The 20,102-nt window shown below is 29.2% G+C and overlaps 1 pseudogene; it reads right to left on the reverse strand.

The window, feature by feature from the left end:
* The window catches only part of LOC113081043 (1-phosphatidylinositol 4,5-bisphosphate phosphodiesterase beta-4-like), a 24,407-nt pseudogene extending 4,818 nt beyond the window's left edge, over nt 1–19,589 (reverse strand).
* Between the last annotated feature and the right edge of the window lie 513 nt (nt 19,590–20,102).

A 20,102-nucleotide genomic window follows, 5' to 3' on the forward strand; every position in this document is an offset into this window, starting at 1 on the left:
TATAGCTGAAAATGTAACTTTTTTAAGATGGTTTGAGTCTCTCCGAGATGCTCAGACTTGTACTGTACTCTACTGTACTTCAGTGCAAAACCAGTGAGGTTTTATTGTAAGGATAATTAGACGCTCAGCAGCTTTCATAAAGCAGATCTTCTATAGTAACTACTCCATTTAGCTCATGCAGATATAATTTAAAGTGCACTATACAATTGCATGTCTTTTACTTTCTAGATAATGATGTGAAGTCATTATGTCACTGTTATTCTGAGCTACATTTAGGAAAGAGAACATGCAGAACGTGACCCGAGTCGAGACAAAGACATCACCTTCCTGAAGACGAACGCTTCTCCGCTGTAGACGGGATTCAGGCCATTGTTCATACACCATCCTCGTGCGAACTCTTTCCGGATGGTGTCCGTGGGCAGGCCGTACATTGTCCACCTCCACGTACGTGCCGATCTTCTTATCCGACAGAAACTGGCCTGAGATCACCTGAGACACAAACACTTTCAGAGCATCTCCTAAAACAGACACATTTTATATGAACATGCTTTATTGTCTTATTAGTGCTGACAAACCTCTCAGAGACTCGTTTAAATGTCTGGCATTAAAGCAGATGTCTTATTATTCAGGTAACATGTTATAAAGTTTAAACTCATTAAGTCAGAAATGGGTCTTTTTTCACTTACAGTAGTTTAAAGAAAGATACCCAACACATTTTAACCAATTAATGTAATTTTCCACAAATGTTTCTGACTATTGGATAGTTGACTGATTCAAAAATCAATCAAATAAATACATTGAAACTAATCATTTAAATTAACACGTATATACTGGTAGATTCAAATAAACACATGCAAACAAGTCATTTTAAATGCATTCAAATATATTCACAGAAGCAGATATAAAAGATTAAAATAATAATCTTAAATAGAAAAAAAATAATAATTAGATATAAATGTTAAAATATATACAAACACATTTATATTAATTTTTTGAATCTATCTATTTCTTTCTATCTATCTGTCCAACCATCTATCACATTAAGAAATACATTTTAAATATATTTAAAAAATAATAATAATTGTAACTGGTTTGCATGGAATATATTAAATAAAATATATTCTAATAAATAAAAAATAATAATGTTTTACATAAACGGATATAAAGATATAAGAATAATTTAAATAGATTTGTATGAATAGAATTTAATAAATATTTTTAAGTATATTTAAATAGATTTAAATAAGTACATTTAAAATTATTTTTAAGACATAATACAAATAGATTATTTAAAGAGAAAGACATACAGAAATGCATTCAAATAAATATAAATAAACAAACAAACATACAGACAGATTCACTAAATGAATCATTTAATTTTTGGACCAATTAATAAATATTTTTAAGTACATTTAAATAGATTTAAATAAGTACATTTAAAAAATTATTTTTAAGACATAATACAAATAAATTATTTAAAGAGAAAAAGGACATACAGAAATGCATTCAAATAAATATAAATAAATAAATAAACAAAAAAAATTAAACATGCAGACAGATTCACTAATGAATCATACATTTTTGACAATAAAAAAAATAAAATCTGTGCTTTTGTGAGCCTGTAAAGCAGTATTTTCAGATTGTGTTCAGATTGTCCACGGCTGCTGGGACTGTGTGAAAGTGAACACACACCTGGACGCTGCAGGTGGCTGCCGATCACTCCGTCCACCGGCGTCTCTGAGAACGGGTCGAACATGCGATCGGGACGCCGCATGAAATCAGGCTTCAGCAGAAACCTGTGAGAGTCCAGAGCTGTTATCAACACTCACCTTAAAGCAATGATCCATTTAATGAAGTCTCTCCTGTCCCATATTCAGTTCACACCGCTAAACGCAATGCTAATGGATATAGCGCCGCATTGGCGTGATTAATGTGTTGATTAATATGTTTGGAGTTTTTCACAGTGTCTCACAGCGTGGATCACACATCAGCACTCGATGAGAGCAAATTAACACTGACAGCTGCTGCCTCTGCTTTAAAGAAGAAACCAGTTCAAAACAGCAAAAAAATAAATCAAATAAAAAACAGCAGCATCAGCAGAATCAATAATCTACATTAAATATTACATTACATTATTTTTACTCTATTTCTTAAAAAATAAATAAAAATTTAATGTATTTTTATTAAAATGGTTAATTTTATGTGAAAAATTAATTTAATTTGCAGTTATTTTAAACGATTGTATTTATTTTACACATGTAATTATATGCTCCTATTTGAATGTATTTATTTTTTATTTATATTTACATATACATATTTATTTTAAAACTATGCATTTGCATACATGATTTATTTTAATCTAATGTAATTAATTATTATTATTATTATTAATATTTTACAAAATATTATTGTATTTATTTTAAACATGTAATTATATGCTCCTATTTGAATGTATTTATTTTTGTTTATATTTACATATACATATTTATTTAAAACTATGCATTTGCATACATGATTTATTTAATCTAATGTAATTAATTATTATTATTATTATTAATATTTTACAAATATTATTGTATTTATTTAAACATGTAATTATATGCTCCTATTTGAATGTATTTATTTTTGTTTATATTTACATATACATATTTATTTAAAACTATGCATTTGCATACATGATTTATTTAAATCTAATGTAATTAATAATTATTATTATTATTATTAATAATATTTTACAAATATTTTTTTTCTCTCCAGTATATGATAAATTAATTTAATTTGGAGTTAATTTATTCTATTGTATTTATTTTAAACAGATGTATTTATTTACTCCTATTTGAATGTATTTTTATTTCAAATACTTATGTTTTTAAAAACTAATATATTTACATACATAATTTATTTTAACCTAATTTAATAATAATAAAAAATTATATTAATATAAAAAATAAAAAATAACTTTCTGTTTATTTTTATTTATTTTTTTTTAGATTTCCAAGCAAATATACTTTGCATATTAAATGAGCAGCATGTTTTTCTGCAGGTTAAACATGGACGGTGAGTCAGATGTTGATGGTTATGTTGTTCTTGCAGTTTAGTTCTAATGAAGAAGTAGTTTTGAAGAGAAGTTTTCCGGAAGTGCTGAAGTTCTGAAAGTGTGTTCTGATGAAGGAAACTCTTTAAGGAGCACTGTTTTGTCTGTGGGTGAAACTCATGATGCATTGTCAAGCGATCGTTGTGTGAAGAGTATTTGGTTGTTTCTGAGCCGATGATGGTTCATTATTGCAATAGCTGTCAGAAACCCAATCAGCTCCTCATCCAGCCTGTCTACTGTTCTCAATTTTTAATTTGATGTAAAAGATGAGAAATTCCCCACATCTTTTTTTTTTTCCCAGCACAGAAAATGTAATACTTCAAGCACGATTAACAGCAAGCAAAAAGCATCATTTTCAGGCAAAACTCTAAGTTAGTTAGTAGATTTATAGCATAATTAGATGATTTAAACTTACCCGCATGAGCCGTTATATTCAAACTTCCCTTGATTGAGCTGCATCGCCAAATCTACAGAAACAACAGACTTAGAACAGACTAAATAACACAGGACTAACTATAGTATGAAGACACTTTGTATATTTGATAGTTAGGGTTCAGTATTAAATGCCCGAAATTGTATTTGCAAATACATAAAATACTACAATATAATAAAATAAATCTAATCAATAAAATGAAACCAACTCAATCAAATAAACTTAAAATAAAATAAATCCACTTATAAAAAATAAATAAATAAATTCTGAAATTATTATAATGCATGCTTTTTTAAATATTGGAACAAATCAATTCATAGGAAAAATTTTAATTTAAATTAAATTTAGTAATAAATAGAATTATTAAAAATGCTATAAAGAAACAAAATCAATTCAAAAAACAAAACATTTAAAATAAATTTAACTAAAAATAAACTCAAAAGTAAATAAATCAATAAATCTACTATATTACCATGCTTTTAAAAACAAAATGTAATAAATTAATTTATTTTATTTTTACATTTTAGTTTAATTTGCTGTAATAAAATAAAAGTAATACATTTATGATTATTTCGGCTCAATATTTGAGCAACAGGTGAATCAGATCGACTGAGGAACAGACTTTACCACAAAATCAAGACGAAAATTACTATTCTAGTCCTTTTTATTTAAAGACACAGCTGAGCAATCAATTTCCATTACTGTGGAAACACAATTATTTTATTAAACGACAATAATATTTCACAATATTACAGTTTTTACCATATTTTTGATCAAATAATTACAGGCAGGCTAAAAACATAAACATTTTTACTAATTCCAAACTTTTATATTGCAGTTTCTATTTGTTGATTTTGGTAATGTTTTTTTTTTTTTTTTTTTTCACAATATACAGAATATTTAATTTGTATACATAAATGCAAATATTAATAAACAAATAAATAAATAAATGTCAATGAAATGTATTACATCATGGTATGTTTTCTTATTTGTACTGACATTAATGTGTGCTTTAGTTTATAATAAAAAATAATAAAAATATGACTGCATTACAGTACTAAGAATATAAAGTATTATACAAAACCATAAATTAAAATGATGTAGATGCATTACAATACTGAAAATGATGGAAAATTAATTTATCATTATGAAAATTTATAAATACTATTTTATGATTGTAACATTTTCATTATAATGGGTTTTAAATTTTCTAATGAATAAAGTAATTACCTTTAAATAAAATTAAATCTGAAAAATGTTGTATAATAATAATAATAATAATAATATCATTCCATAGCATAACTCCAAATATATTTATTGCAATAACAACAATTTAAGAGGAAACTGAATTTAATAGAAAATGCAGTCATTATGAAAATCTGCTAATTGTTACGTTCTTGTGAGATTCAAGTGAACATTGTACAGTATGTGTGTGTGTGTGTGTGTGTGATAGTGTGTGTGTGTGTGTGTGATAGTGTGTGTGTGTGTGTGTGATAGTGTGTGTGTGCATGATAGTGTGTGTGTGTGTGTGATAGTGTGTGTGTACATGATAGTGTGTGTGTGTGTGTGTGTGTGTGTGTATGTGTGATAGTGTGTGTGTGTGTGATAGTGTGTGTGTAGATGATAGTGTGTGTGTGTGTGTGTGTGTGTGTGCATGATTGTGTGTGTGTGTGTGTGTGTGTGTGTGTATAATGACATGGGTATGACACAGGTATTACAAGGAGAGGGTGACTTATGAGGACATACCCCATGTCCCCATTTTTCAAAACACTTATAAATCATACAGAATGAGTTTTTCTGAGAAAGTAAAAATGCACAAAGTTTCCTGTGAGGGTTAGGGTTAGGTGTAGGGTTGGTGAAGGACCATAGAATATACAGTTTCTACAGAATAAAAACCATTACACCTCTGGGATGAACACACTTTACACAAAAACAAACATGTGTGAGTGTGTGTGTGTGTGTGTGTGTGTGTGTGTGTGTGTGCATCACCTGGGGTCTGGAAGTTCAGTGCTACCATCTGGCAGCCGGCGTTCCAGAAGATCTGTGGCATATAATTACTGGAGTCCACTCGGCCTCCTTTGGGGTAGATGCGACTCATCTGCCGTTTGTTGTAGCTGCGCGTCTCATTCAAGGAAACTTAAACAGAAAGGTTTTGGGGAGTTCCCTACACTTTAAACTAAGCTTTATCTGCAGGTCTGCTGCTTCACACTGCAAACCAGAGCAGAGATGTGACGGATCTCTCATTAGAAACTCCAGACCTCAGTCAGGCACGCTTTTCTTCTCATGTGCTTCAGAAGACTTCACTTTAGTTAGGAGGAACTTGAACACACACACACACACACACACGCACACACACACACACACACACACACACATACACACACACTATGATTTCATGCATCCGCTGGAAATCACTGAAACACCAGCTGATTAAAAGACACTGGGATCAAAAACGGCATTTCTTCATCAAAAATTATGAAGAAAATAAATTGGTGAGGATAAAAGGTCCTGCAGACTTTGAACACAAATCAGTATTTATAATTTATAATAATAATAATAAAAATAAAATTATACAATTTAATAAATAAAAGATGCAATAAAAAATAAAAAGCTTTAAAAAAAGATTAGGTTTTAGTATACAATGTCTGACATTACGTTTGATAATAAATAGAAATATAATTGAAATAAAATAAGTGTAATAAATATATGCATGTAATTTTATATTCACTTAAATTATAGATTATAAAAAACAATACACTGAATAATAAAAAAATAGACAAATGGAAAAATAAATTTACTAAACATTAAAACATCATTTTGCTAATAAATAAAAATCAAAACAGAATAAAATAAAATAAAATAAATGTAATATATATGCATATATTGTATAGTTACTGATAAGAAATAAATAATAAACATGTTAATATAGTTTAATATAAAAAAATTAATTCACAAATAAAAAATAAAACATTAGCTTTCAGTATTAAATGTCTGATATTAAATTTTCAAATAAATAAAATATTAAAATTGAATGAAATAAAATAAGTAAATTTATGAATATATTTTTTATATTATTCACTACTAAAAAAATAATTAAATAATTAATTCTAAATAAGTTCACAAATAAAAAATAAAATAATAAAAAAGAATGCTTTGTCATGCATTTTTTTATATATATTTTACTCCAAATATGATATTTAATTTTCCAATAAAAAAAAAAATTTAATAACGTTAATGTAATAAAAAAAATTCACTAATTATTTTTTTTTTAATAATATTACCTCTAGAGTTCATTCATAAATTGTACATACAACAGTGAATAGAAGGCATTAAACTGTACTTGCAAAAAAATACTGCAAACCGTAGCCAACTATCTGTCTTATTTGCTGCACACACACGCCCCCTGGGAACACAGACGCAAACTACAGCTTTAACAGCTAAAATTAATAAAATCGCTGTTATATGGGACACTTTTAGTGCAGAATAAATTATTAAGAAGTACCAGGAAGGCATTTCCACAATAGTTACCAAACTCTTTTGCACGATGTTGCATGTTTTTTTGCATGTTTTTAGTCGAGGACCACTGGATAAATACACAAGATAAATACTTTGAGCACGTTTAAATGAGAACCATTAATTCAGCATTGAACTTTCAAAGGGCAGAACGTGTATGAGACACGAGTCAACAGGCAAAACAAAGGATACTTCACGAACTCGATGGCGTTTGTCCTTAAATATCCCAAACCGACAGACTCGTTAAAGGAAGACATGTGGTGGTGGATATTTTCTTCTGTGGACAAACAGACAAGATGAGGACATGAAAAGATTAAAAACATACAACTCACTACTAGGGGGAAAAAATACAGAATATGAAACTAATGCAATATTTTTGAAATATAGTTTAGAAAAAATACAATAATAATAATAATAATAATAATAATAATAATAATAATAATAAAATATATATTTTTAAATCTACTAAAATTAGATATACTAAATTATATATATATATATATATATATATATATATATATATATATATATATATATATATATATATATATATATATATATATATATATATATATATATATATATATATATATATATATATATTAAACAAAAGACAAAAGCACATAATTTTTTTTACAAAAATAAAAATGAACATATACAATAGTACTATTAAAAAAGACAAAAGTACGTATAATAAAACAATTAAAATTAAAAATGTAAATAGTAAAAAAAAAAGGAATGTTAAAAATCAAATATAAAAAATGTCAAAAATTAACAACACTTTTGAATTAAACCTAAAAAATAGTCATATATATATAATTTAACTAATGAAATGGCAAAAGCATAAAACTAAATTATTGAAAATAATAAACTAAAGTTCAAATAAAAAAAGTAGTAATATAAAAAAACAATAATATAATACAACGATAAAATCCATAAAAATACTAAAATGAAAACTAAATATAGCAATTAAACTAAAACTAATAAAAGGACAGCAACATATAACAAAATGACAAAAAAAATTGTTAAAATTATAGTAATATAAAAACGAAAAGTGACAAAAGCTCAAAACAAAATTATATATTTTTTCTTTTTTACTCAAAATAAGATGAAAATAGTTCTTTAAAAAAAATACATTTAACAAAATTATTAAAACTGAAATAAATAAATATATAATTTTTTTCCAATTCAAAATTTTCAAACTATTCAAGACTCACAAAAATCTATAATGCTACATAAATAATGCTAACAATAATCCTGGTGTTCACATAGGTTTGCACGAGCATGTTATAGATCTAAATATTGTCTTTTTATAGCAAAATGAACGGCTTGCCTTCAGCTTCATCAAAGCCGCTGAACTTGACGGCCTGGGCGTAGTTGACGATGTTGGACAGATACGGGTGGATGTTAGTGGTGGCCGCAACATACGTGTACGACTGAATCAGCGCTTGTTCGTCAGCCACATTCGTCTCACCAGCCTGAGAAACCAGGACAATCATGCAGATATTAGGAAATGTGCCGTGTTTGTCCGAGCAGTTCTCACTCTTAGTTTAGCTAACAAGCTCCAGATCTCAACACAGTTCGAGTTTGTCTGCGAGATCCCCCTCATCAGAAGGAAAGAGACAGTAATGAGGAAGTCTGGCAGAAATATAAAAGCTTCTTCAGAACATTAACATGATAAAAGGCTTCGAGTGAAGTCATGACACTCCGCACCAAATAACATCAACTCATGATTGTCTTCATCTTTGAAGAAGAAAAAAAACTGTCAGAAGTTACTTTAATAAAGTAAACCGGGGCAAGCTTTAATAATTTAATTTAAGCATCTAAAATACTGAAATTATTATTTTAAAAGATAAAAGCATCAGATCACGCACCCAACTTAATTTCTCCTGTGAAAAACAATTATTATTATTGTTTTTTACTAAAACTATGCAGATATTTGTGTAACTTAAAAATAAAATTAAATATAAAAAATATATAAAAATATAAAAAATATAAAAAAAATGTATTTTCATTTACATGTATTTTTAATATATATTTCAATTATTTAAATATTTATATAAAAAAAAAAAATCAAACAGAAATAAAAGTTCTTAAAACTATATAAACATAAGAAACTAATAAAAATTACTGAAATGCAAGAAAATGACTAACTCTTTAATGTAAAAATGTAAAAATAAAAAAAGAATATTCAAAATTGCAATAAAAACTCTAATTATTAATAAAAAGTGAGTGTATTTAAAAAAAAAAAAAAAAAAAAATATATATATATATATATATATATATATATATATATATATATATATATATATATATATATATATATATATATATATTTATTTAAAAAAGGGAGTTTACCTGTATGTAAAAATAATAATACAAATAAAATAAAAAATATTAATTAAAACTATAATGGTTTATGAGTGATATTAACATAGATAAATCAGCAGCATAAAATGAAATCCATGCAGTTGGAAGCCACTTTTAAGATACTTTTATTGTGTTTTTATGTCACTATTAAGTGTCTTAGTGACTAAAAATTATTAAATTCAAAATAAATATAAATAAAGGTTTTATAAAAAGGTTATACTAAACAAAAGACAAAAACACAAGAACAAACTAACCGAAACTGTAAAAATAAAAAGGGAAAATATGTATGAAAATTAATTTAAATTTAAAACTATAATAGAACACCGATAAAAGCAAGTAATTAAAAAAACTATAATAGAATATAAATGACAAATACCACTGATAAAAGCACCATAAATGCTTCACTATAAACTACAGCGTGCAGTATGTGCTTGCATTTTAATACAAACCATCTCTGCATGGAACAGAAACAAACAGCAGACGTGTGAATTTGTGTAAATGGTGATGATGTAAGGACCTTTCTGGGTCGGAGCGCCTCTTCCTCACGACTCTCTTCCTCAGTGATCAGACATCCGTGAATCCGCTCGGGATGAGCTTCGTTCAGCAGCTCCGCTACAGATTAAAACATACAGTTCATTACTGGAGAAAAGACTCAATGTGATACCAATGCAATACTTTAGTATGTAGCGTAGAAACAATACACGAGAGAATATATGATTATAAACCAATGCAAATGTTAGCCAATCAGCAACAAAATGATCCTGTTCAACTGATCTGAGACTGTTATTATTATATTATAAATACTACTACAATATCAATTGATATAATTAATTATTTTAGTAGAATTAAGTTAGAATTTTTAATTTTAGTTGTAGTTTTAGTAATTTTGTTCGCTGTGTTTTTGAATATTTATTGCAGATATAATATTTTTATATTTTTTGTTATTTAAATTTTATTTATTTAGTTAGTTAGTTTTTATGTGCTTTTGCCATTATATATACATATATAATGTATAATGGCAAAAGCACATAATTTTTTTTTTTTACTATATTACTATATTATATTTTATTTAATTAGTTTTTATTAGTTATTAATTATATATTATAGTTTTTATTAATCTTGTAATCCTAAAAACGTTTATTTATTTATTTATTTATTTATTTATTTTTTGCTTTATTTCAATTTAGGTTACAGCAATTTTATTTCATTTAAAAATTTTCATGAAAGTATTTAAGTGTACATGTTTTTGAGTTTGAGTTTTTCATGTCATTTGTTTTATTTCAATTAACAGATTTTTTGTTGTTGTTGTTTTTTTTTTTTTTGTAGTTTTTTTTACATAGTTTCAAGTTAATGAAAACAACACGTTTATGAGAGACTGGAAAATGACCATGAATATGTCAATTTACAAATGTATAGAATATGGTGCTGGAAGCATTTTAATAGTTTCATGCATAAAGCATAATATGTAAAAAAAAAAAAAAAAAAAAAAAAACTATGGGAATGCATTAATTGAAAAATGAATAGCCTGAATGCAAAGTAAGACGTGTTAGATGAAGCCATCTTTTGTTCTTAGTATGCAAGGAAACAGATCAGAGCTCAAGTTTTAAACACAGTGCAAAAATGTATTGCAACCAAGCAAATAATTAACACATGTGCTTTGTATTTTAACGACTCTTGCTCACCGGTGGACGTCTCCTCCTCATTCTCATCTTCAGACATGTTTGTGGAGATGCTCGGCTCTCCGGCCTCCATGTGCTTCCTGAAGTGCTCCAGCTGTTCTGTTTGATAAATGTGCATTAATATACATCACTATCTAGGAGTTTTAGACCTTGGGAATTACGTTTCTTGACATACTAACAATGAAACTTCTTCACAAACACAAATATTTACTTCCAAAATACCATAGTTACTTTATTTATAAATGGCACGTGTGACTAGAATATCACACATACCAGACCAGAACATGATTAACTAACTATTAATTTTATTTGCATGCTATAGAAATGACTGTGGTAGAGATTTCACTACTTTTTTCAACTTCAGGTTTTAATCTTCTGTTCTTGATCAGGATTTTTCCTTTGAGGTCGTTTGGAGACGGCAGCGGAGATCCGGCCTCCATCTGAGACAGAGTTCATGAAAAACTTCAGCTAGTTATTTTGTTACGGGCTTCTGAACGAACGCACAATATCAGACAGGTTTAAAGTGTAATTAAACACACCGGGAAATCATCTAACGGCTGTTTCAGCAGCAAATCTCCAAAAATGTCCTCGCAGTAGCGCGCCAGTTTATACTGCTGATGTTTCCTGAGAGAAACACAGCACAGGTGAAATCATATTGTGCATTTCTTTTAGAATTATTACAGGATTAGGTCACACAAACATGAAAATAAGATGAAAATGTGTTTTCCTTCATCAAATTTGTAGAAATGTAGCATTGCATCAGTGTCTCATCAGTGGATGCTCTGCAGTGAATGGGTGCCGTCAGAATGAGAGTCTGATAAAAACATCACAATAATCCACATCGCTCCAGTCCATCAGTTAACATCTGGAGAAGACCAAAGCTGAAACAAATCCATCATTAAAATGCTTTTAACTTCAAACTGTTACTTGTGGATTATTGTGATGTTTTTATCAGCTGTTTGGACTCTCGTTCTGACGGCACCCATTCACTGCAAAGCATCCACTGGTGAGCAAGTGATGCTAACTCTACATGATGCAACTCATCTACATCTTGGATGGCCTGAGAATTGTAAGCAAACTTACATTTTTGGGTGAGCTAATCCTTTAAATTATGAAAATAATTTATTAATCTATTTTTTGAGATATTAATAAGGACAATAACCAAGCACATACGTACGTGCAGTGGTTTTCGAAGGACAGGATCACCGGATACTCTGATGTCAGGAAGGCCATTTCTTTAATTCCCTGAATGACGTCCTGCATATAAGATACTGTAAATGTTTTTCAGACTAAAGCATTGATATAAATACATTTTATTGACTATTTAAAGCTCCGGAGAAATTGCAGAAGATTCTTTTACAGCATTTACTGAGAAAAACAAAACAAAAAGACAGAAATATTGATTCTGAATGCACACACTGAAGGTTTCTGTGCTTGTGTTCACCTTGAAGAGGACGTCTGTGCACATGGCCTTGCCGTGGGTGATTATGGGTTCCTGATCTTCACCTTTTCCATCCCAGCAGTCCAACTCAACACACCTGCAAGTTAAACCACTGACACTTTCAACAAAACAAACTCAAAATAACAGATGCTGCACAAATCACACTCTTTACACATTATACATCAACAGCCTACAGGAAGATGCAAAATTGCAAAGTGCATTGGCAATACAGTATTCTTTCTATATAGAATTTTTTAGCATATGGCAACATTTGATAATATTTGGTAACACTTTATGATTGTGGCAACTGATAAGGTATTCACATATCTTATGCAAATTAATAGACATATAATCACATTTGACAATTTTTTAATTAAAGTTGATGTATTTCTCATGGTTTAAAAAGTGCATCAACCAATTTTGTTGTAATAATGCTTGGTTTTAAAGAAAGTTATCGAAGTGTTACCCATTTAAAAATAATCCCAAATAAATAAATATGGTAACACTTTATAGCATCTGCAGGTTAACTAATAAAGTATTTTTCAAAAATATATACTGTTTTCCATATTAATAGATGCTCAATCACATTTTAAAATCAAATGTGTGAATCAAAGTTGATGAATGGTATTTCTCATCATTTAGAAAGTTAAGTCAAATTCAAATGTTTTAAATGCTGTGGTTCCTTTAAGGACTTTTTGGTCCAAAACCCGTTCTGAACCCTGGATTGATGATTCTACTCATTCTCTCAGATGATGTTGTAGAAGAGAGGAGCATAAGTGGAAAAAGGACAGGCTTCATGTTTCCTTTGGGATTAAATATAGTAAAGCAGTTGAAAAAAGCAAAATGTTGCCATTTGTCAGATATTATCAATAAGGACTGCTCTAGACCAAAGACTCTCTTCAACATCATTAATGCTACTCTCAACCCTTCGGCTTGTCTTTTTCCTGTGGTTTCTTCTCCATCATGTGAAGAATTTATTAAAAAAAATTTGATAGTAAAATTAGGGATCTTCGGCTGGGGATAACTCCCTCGTCTTTTAATCCATCTATTCCCTCCATTGCAGCTAACTTTTTTAGTCCGTTTAAACTAGTCTCACTTCCAGATTTGTTGGAAATAGTGGAGCAGTTTAAATATTAGGGCTAGTCTTTGGATATTCTCCCTCCTTTTTTATTTAAGCAAGTTTTTATTGACGTTGCGCCATATCTTTTGATCATCATTAATCACAGTTTAGAATCTGGCATTATGCCTGACAGTTTAAAAGCATAGTAGTTTATCCAGTGCTAAAAAAAACTGAATCTAGACTCATCAGTTTTAGTAAACTTTAGGCCTATTTCTTATTTGCCTTTTATCTCCAAGATTCTGAAAAAAAAGTGTTTTCACAGTTACACAGTTTTTTTTTTTGCTGATAATTCATTATTTGAAACATTTGTCATTTTTATTTTTTTATTTTTTGTAAATGCCATTCTACAGAGACTGCGCTTTTGAAGGTTCTTTATGATATTTTTAAAATCATGTCATTCAGGTGAGTTTTTCAGTCAAGATGAGTGAACATTACGCGAGTAATACTTTTTTGCCCTGTGGGGTTCCCCAGGGTTCTATCGTAGGTCCGTTGCTCTTTTCTCTCTATAAGCTCCCTCTTGGCCCGATTTTTTGTAAACATGATTTGTCATTTCACTGTTATGCGTATGAAACCAGGTTTATTTGCCAAAGTGAAATTATAGTTTTTAGTCCATCTGAATTTTCTAAATTTCCCAAAACTGGATTTGGGTGAGATGTCCCCGTGTTTGAAATCATGGGTAAAAAACCTTGGTTTAATTTTTCGATGAGGGGTTCAACCGTAAAATAAATTCAGATGTCACAGCTTGCTTTTTCAGCTGCACTTGTTTTCTAAAGCGAAGCCTTTTCTTTCTTTTAAAGATTTTGAAAAAGTAATTCATGTTTTTACTTAATCTAGGACTATTGTAACTCACTTTATTTTGGAATTAGCCAGACAGCTTTGTCTTGTTTGCAGCTTGTTAAAAATGCTGCGGCTCGACTCTTGAGTGGAGTTAGAAATAGGAGGCATAATACTCCTATTTTACGCTCACTACATTGGTCGCCTGCCTTAAGCTGTAATTAATTGTGCTATATAAATAAATTGTCATTGTCAAATGTAACTCATCTAAACACCCGCATAAATAAATATTTGGCAACACTTTATAATGCATGCAGGCTAACTGATAGGTTATTTTTTAATAATATATCCTGTTTTCAATGTAGATGTACAATCAATTTTAATTTTTAAACATTTTAAAAAAGTTAAAAATTAAACAATTTTAATTTTTAATTTTAATTTAATTTAATCACATTTGAATATGTATGAATGAAAGTTCATTATGAATGGTATTTCTCCATGTAAAAAAAAGTTAATTAACAGATAACCTCGTAACAATGCTACAATATGTTTTTAAGAAAGTTATTAATAAACATTAAGTAATGCAGATAAAACAAACAAACAAATGAATAGAGAATAAATTAATTAAAATTGTTACTAGAAATGTGATAAATGACTTTTTTTTTTTTTTACATCTGCAATAATGTGAATGTTATCAGACTGATATTCTGCATCTCCTCGCACCTGCAGCCGGTCAGAAGCACCTGTCTGTACATCTCCACTGACGACTTCCCTCCAAACTGTCTGCCGGTCAGGTACGTGTTATGAGACGAGTTAATGAAGTAGTGAGACAGCGGATGATCCATCTCCTGATAAACCTCCAGCCGGTCCAGAAACACAGGAGCGTTTTCATCAGACATTAGATACCGGCAGAACCCATCACATGACATCAGACCTGCACAAAGCCATAAGACTCATGCATTTATTAATGAGATGTTCAAGACAGTCCTTTAACTTATCTAACTCTGTTTTCAGTTGAAATCAACATTAGTTACTGGACTTCTACACTAGGTGGCGTTCCAAGATTACAAAAGTATACTTACATAATAAGATTTGAATGTGACTTTAAGGCATGAGCAATGCGAACAAACTATGAATTTAAGCCTTTAAACCAAAACAGTAATATTTAATTACACTGTCTAGTAAAACTATACAACATAAGCAAATAAAATAAACACCAAAGGGTGGTCTGCATATAATTAAACAACTGCTTTTCAAAAACAAACAAATAAATAAATGGAGATTACATTTTACTATCTGAAAAAATGTGGTAGGAAACTGTTTGAACATGGAACTATTGTAAATTATACAGTACATTGCATATGTATATGTATATGTATACACAGTACAGACCAAAAGTTTGGAAACATTACTATTTTTAATGTTTTTGAAAGAAGTTTCTTCTGCTCATCAAGCATGCATTTATTTGATCAAAAATACAGAAAAAACAGTAATATTGTGAAATATTATTACAACTTAAAATAATAGTTTTCTATTTGAATATACTTTTAAAAAATAATTTATTCCTGTGATGCAGCGCTGAATTTTCAGCATCATTCCTCCAGCTTTCAGTGTCACATGTAACATCAGTCGATCACATGATCATTTAGAAATCATTCTAATATTCTGATTTATTATGAGTGTTGGAAACAGTTCTGCTGTCTAATATATTTGATCAATAAAAGGTTAAAAAGAACTGCATTTATTTAAAAAAAAGATAAAAATTCTAATAATATATTTTCTTTACTATCACTTTTTATCAATTTAACACATCCTTGCTGAATAAAAGTACTTAAAAAAAAGAAAGAAAAAAAATGACTGACCCCAAATTACTGACCAGTAGTGTATATTGTTATTACAAAATATGTATATTTTAAAAACATAGCATCTTTGTTTTCTTTTTCTTTTTTTTTTTACTTTTTATTCATCAAAGTATCCTAAAAAAGTATCACATGTTCTGAACAAATATTAAGCAGCAGAACTGTTTCCAACTTTGATAATGAATCATCATATTAGAATGATTTCTAAAGGATCATGTGATAATGATCCTAAAAATTCAGCTTTGCATTATGGAAATAAATTATAATTTAAAGTATAATAAATTTAAAAACAATTATTTTAAATTGTAATAATATATCACAATATTACATTTTTTTCTGTATTTTTATCAAATAAATGCAGGCTTGATGAGCAGAAGAAACTTCTTTCAAAAACATTAAAATAGTAATGTTTCCCAACTTTTGGTCTGTATATGTATATGTATACATGTACACACAAACACACACACACACACACACACACAAACTGTATGATTTTATATATACACAAATACTATATTCACAATTATATGGCACTGACCAATCACAATCAAGTATTCCAGATAGCTGGGTAATAATGAGGAATAAAAGACAAAACAAATACATTAGAAACCATTTGGATAATAAATATACATGCAAACACAATAACGTGTAACACACCTTTCCTCTTCAGTTTGTCATCTGGTTCATATCGCTGTATGATTTGGAAAGCACATTTAGAGTCGAAGAACGGGAAGAGTATTTCATTCAGACGTGGATCTCTCTGATTCTACGCAAGAGAACGAAACCTGCAGGTTATTTTAAATAGATCAAGGAACCCGAGTGATTTGATAAGAGCATCTTTGTTTAATAAACACACGCTGAAAGTTAAACAAAAGGAACGGCTCGCTTTAAAATTAGATGCTTCTTTGAAGAAGCAGAAGAGAAATGTTAATTGAAACAATAGACAGTGGAGACTAAAGACTTCAAAGAGGAAAAGACACAGGCACAAAAGTCTTAATAACATTTGATTTAAAATGGCTATTTTGTCATTCAGGCTAATATTACATTGTTATCGCATGCAGATGTGAAGGAGCAGACGCTTCTGTGAAATAAACACACTGTCCAGGAGTTAGAAATGTGCAAAACTCAGCTCACATGCAGGACACTGAAAGTTATTACAGGAAAGAATTGCTTACTTCGTTCAGAAAGTAGACTAACTGGTCTACGCTTAAATAATCGCTTTTGTCTCCTCTGCTGAAAAGAAAAACAGCACATGAAAGACGAAAGAAGAAAACCGAATTATTCTGACTAAAGGAATAGTTCACCTAAAAATGCTGATTTATTCATCATCAGGTCATCCAAGATTAGGATGGGTTTGTTTCTTCATCAGATTTGGAGAAATGTAACATTGCATCAGTGCCTCACCAACGGATGCTCTGCAGTGAATGGGTGCCGTCAGATTGAGAGTCTAAATACAGCTGATAATCAGTGGTGTGGATTACTTGTGAATTATTCTCTTGTTTTTATCAGCTGTTTGAACTCTCATTCTGACGGCACCCATTCACTGCAGAGCATCCGTTGGTGAGGCACTGATGCAATGCTACATTTCTCCAAATCTGATGTAGAAACAAACTCACCTACATCTTTAATGGCAAGACGATGAGGACATTTTCAGAAGGTTTTAATTTTTGGGGTGAACTGTTCCTTTATTTAATGTTTCTTGTGTTATTATGAATGGTTCATCAGTGACTGAAATACACAGCTCATTTTGCTGCATGTTTCTCACGGAGTCTAGTTAGATTAACAGTTTAATATTCAAGCTCCTCAGGCAATGCATGATTAATTATAACACTGTCCAGTTTAGTGTTGTGTAACTCCTGGGAAACTCTTCCAAAACAACATCCATTCATGCAAAGTGACAAACATAACAGTAAACTACTACAGTTCATCGATGACAAGGTGTTTGCAGATCTATTTCTTAAACTGCATTCAAAAGCTATTCTAATTAAATCCTATTTCCAAAGCTATAATACATTAAAGAGATTTTAATATTCATAATATAGTTTAATATATCTAATTTAGGAATAACATGCACTGATGAATCTTTCATAATAAGAAACATGCATTAATAAAAACAGGTTAATTTGACTTTATAATGAATATACAGTAATGGATAAAATCCACCATTGACAAACTATTTATAAAATTACTAAAACAGCAATCAATACAGAATATGTACATGAATCCACACATTTAGAATAGTAAAGCTATTTAGATTTGTTGCTTAATTAATTTAATATACTGTATTTTAAAAAGCATTTTAAACATGCTTACAGTGTCTTGAACAGTGCTTCAATATCAGTTCTGGGGCAAATCTTCTGCGTAAGGCTGTAGAACTTGTCAAATTTGAAGATCTCATGCTCGATTTCATCGTTCTGTTAATAACATGAAAACAAACCAATGAGTTCTCCAATTAGAAACAAACCGGCTGGAAGCGTGTAAACTCGTTAGTAGCTAATGGTCTTTAACACATTACTCAAACTATTTCTGCAGTATGAAGTGTGCATGCAAGTTGCATAAGAGAACATGCAAAACACAAAGATAATGTAACCACAAATGTAGCATAATTATTATTCATAATTATTGTATTTTATTATTATGTTTATAGATTAAAAAAAAAGTTTATATGTGTGGTATATAAACATCTAAAATATTGTAAAAATTTATATGAATAATATATATTTTAAACATGTATAAATAACATAATTTATTATGCATATGCAATTGATAATGATAGATTTATATTCTACATGTTTTTTATAAATAATCATATTTTTTTACTTGTATATAAAATAAAATGTACATTATTTTTTACAAATAATATTAAATTTGATGTATTTTATATGCAGCATGCAGAAAACAGTGTATTTAGTTCACTGTCATCACTAAAAACAAACTAAACATCACTAAAAACATCACTAAAAATTCATGCATGTGGTTCACAACTATATGTCTGTGTGGCATAGCATTACAATAATCACATTATTAATATCTATGTATTTAGGTGATATCTGAGAGAAAGTTAAGTGCTGTAAAAGTGACCTTTCCACTGGGTAAACCCAGATCCTTCAGCGCCTGGAAGATACCTTCTCTGTTTTTGCCCGAGGCAAAGGTTCGTGTTATACTGCAGAAAATAAAACACATTCACTGTTCATAAAGACGGAAATGACACTTCATTTGATCGAGTGTCTGTGTCTGTGCATCTCTAACGTTTCAGCATCATTTCTTTTCATTAAATCTGTTGTTTTATAAATTCAAAGACTACTTTATGTCAAACATGTTTGCTTGAAAAGCTTGTATAATCTTCTAATTGCATTGACACATACACGGCTCGCCAAGGATGCATTTATTTGATCAAAAATACAGTAAAAACAGGAAGTACTGTCAAATATTATTACAATTTAAAATGTATGTTTTCTATGTGAATATACAGTAAAATTATATTTATTTCTGCGATCAAAGCTGAATTTTCTTCAGTGTCACATGATCTTCAGAGTAAGATCTTTAAGTGTAAATCTTTATTAAAATCTGGAAATACAATGGAAATAATCTTTCCATTGATGCATGGTTTATTAGGATCTGAAAATATTTGTCTGAGATATGACTATTTGGAAATCTGGAATCTGAAATCTGGAAAAAAAAAAATCTAAATACTGAGAAATCACCTTTAAAGTTGTCCAAATGAATTCTTAGCAATGCATATTACTGATCAAAAATGCAGTTTTGATATATTTACAATATAAAATTTACCAAATATCTTCATGGAACATGATCTTTACT

The sequence above is a fragment of the Carassius auratus genome, unplaced genomic scaffold (assembly GCF_003368295.1).
Source record: "Carassius auratus strain Wakin unplaced genomic scaffold, ASM336829v1 scaf_tig00032932, whole genome shotgun sequence".
Classification (NCBI taxonomy): Eukaryota; Metazoa; Chordata; class Actinopteri; order Cypriniformes; family Cyprinidae; genus Carassius; species Carassius auratus.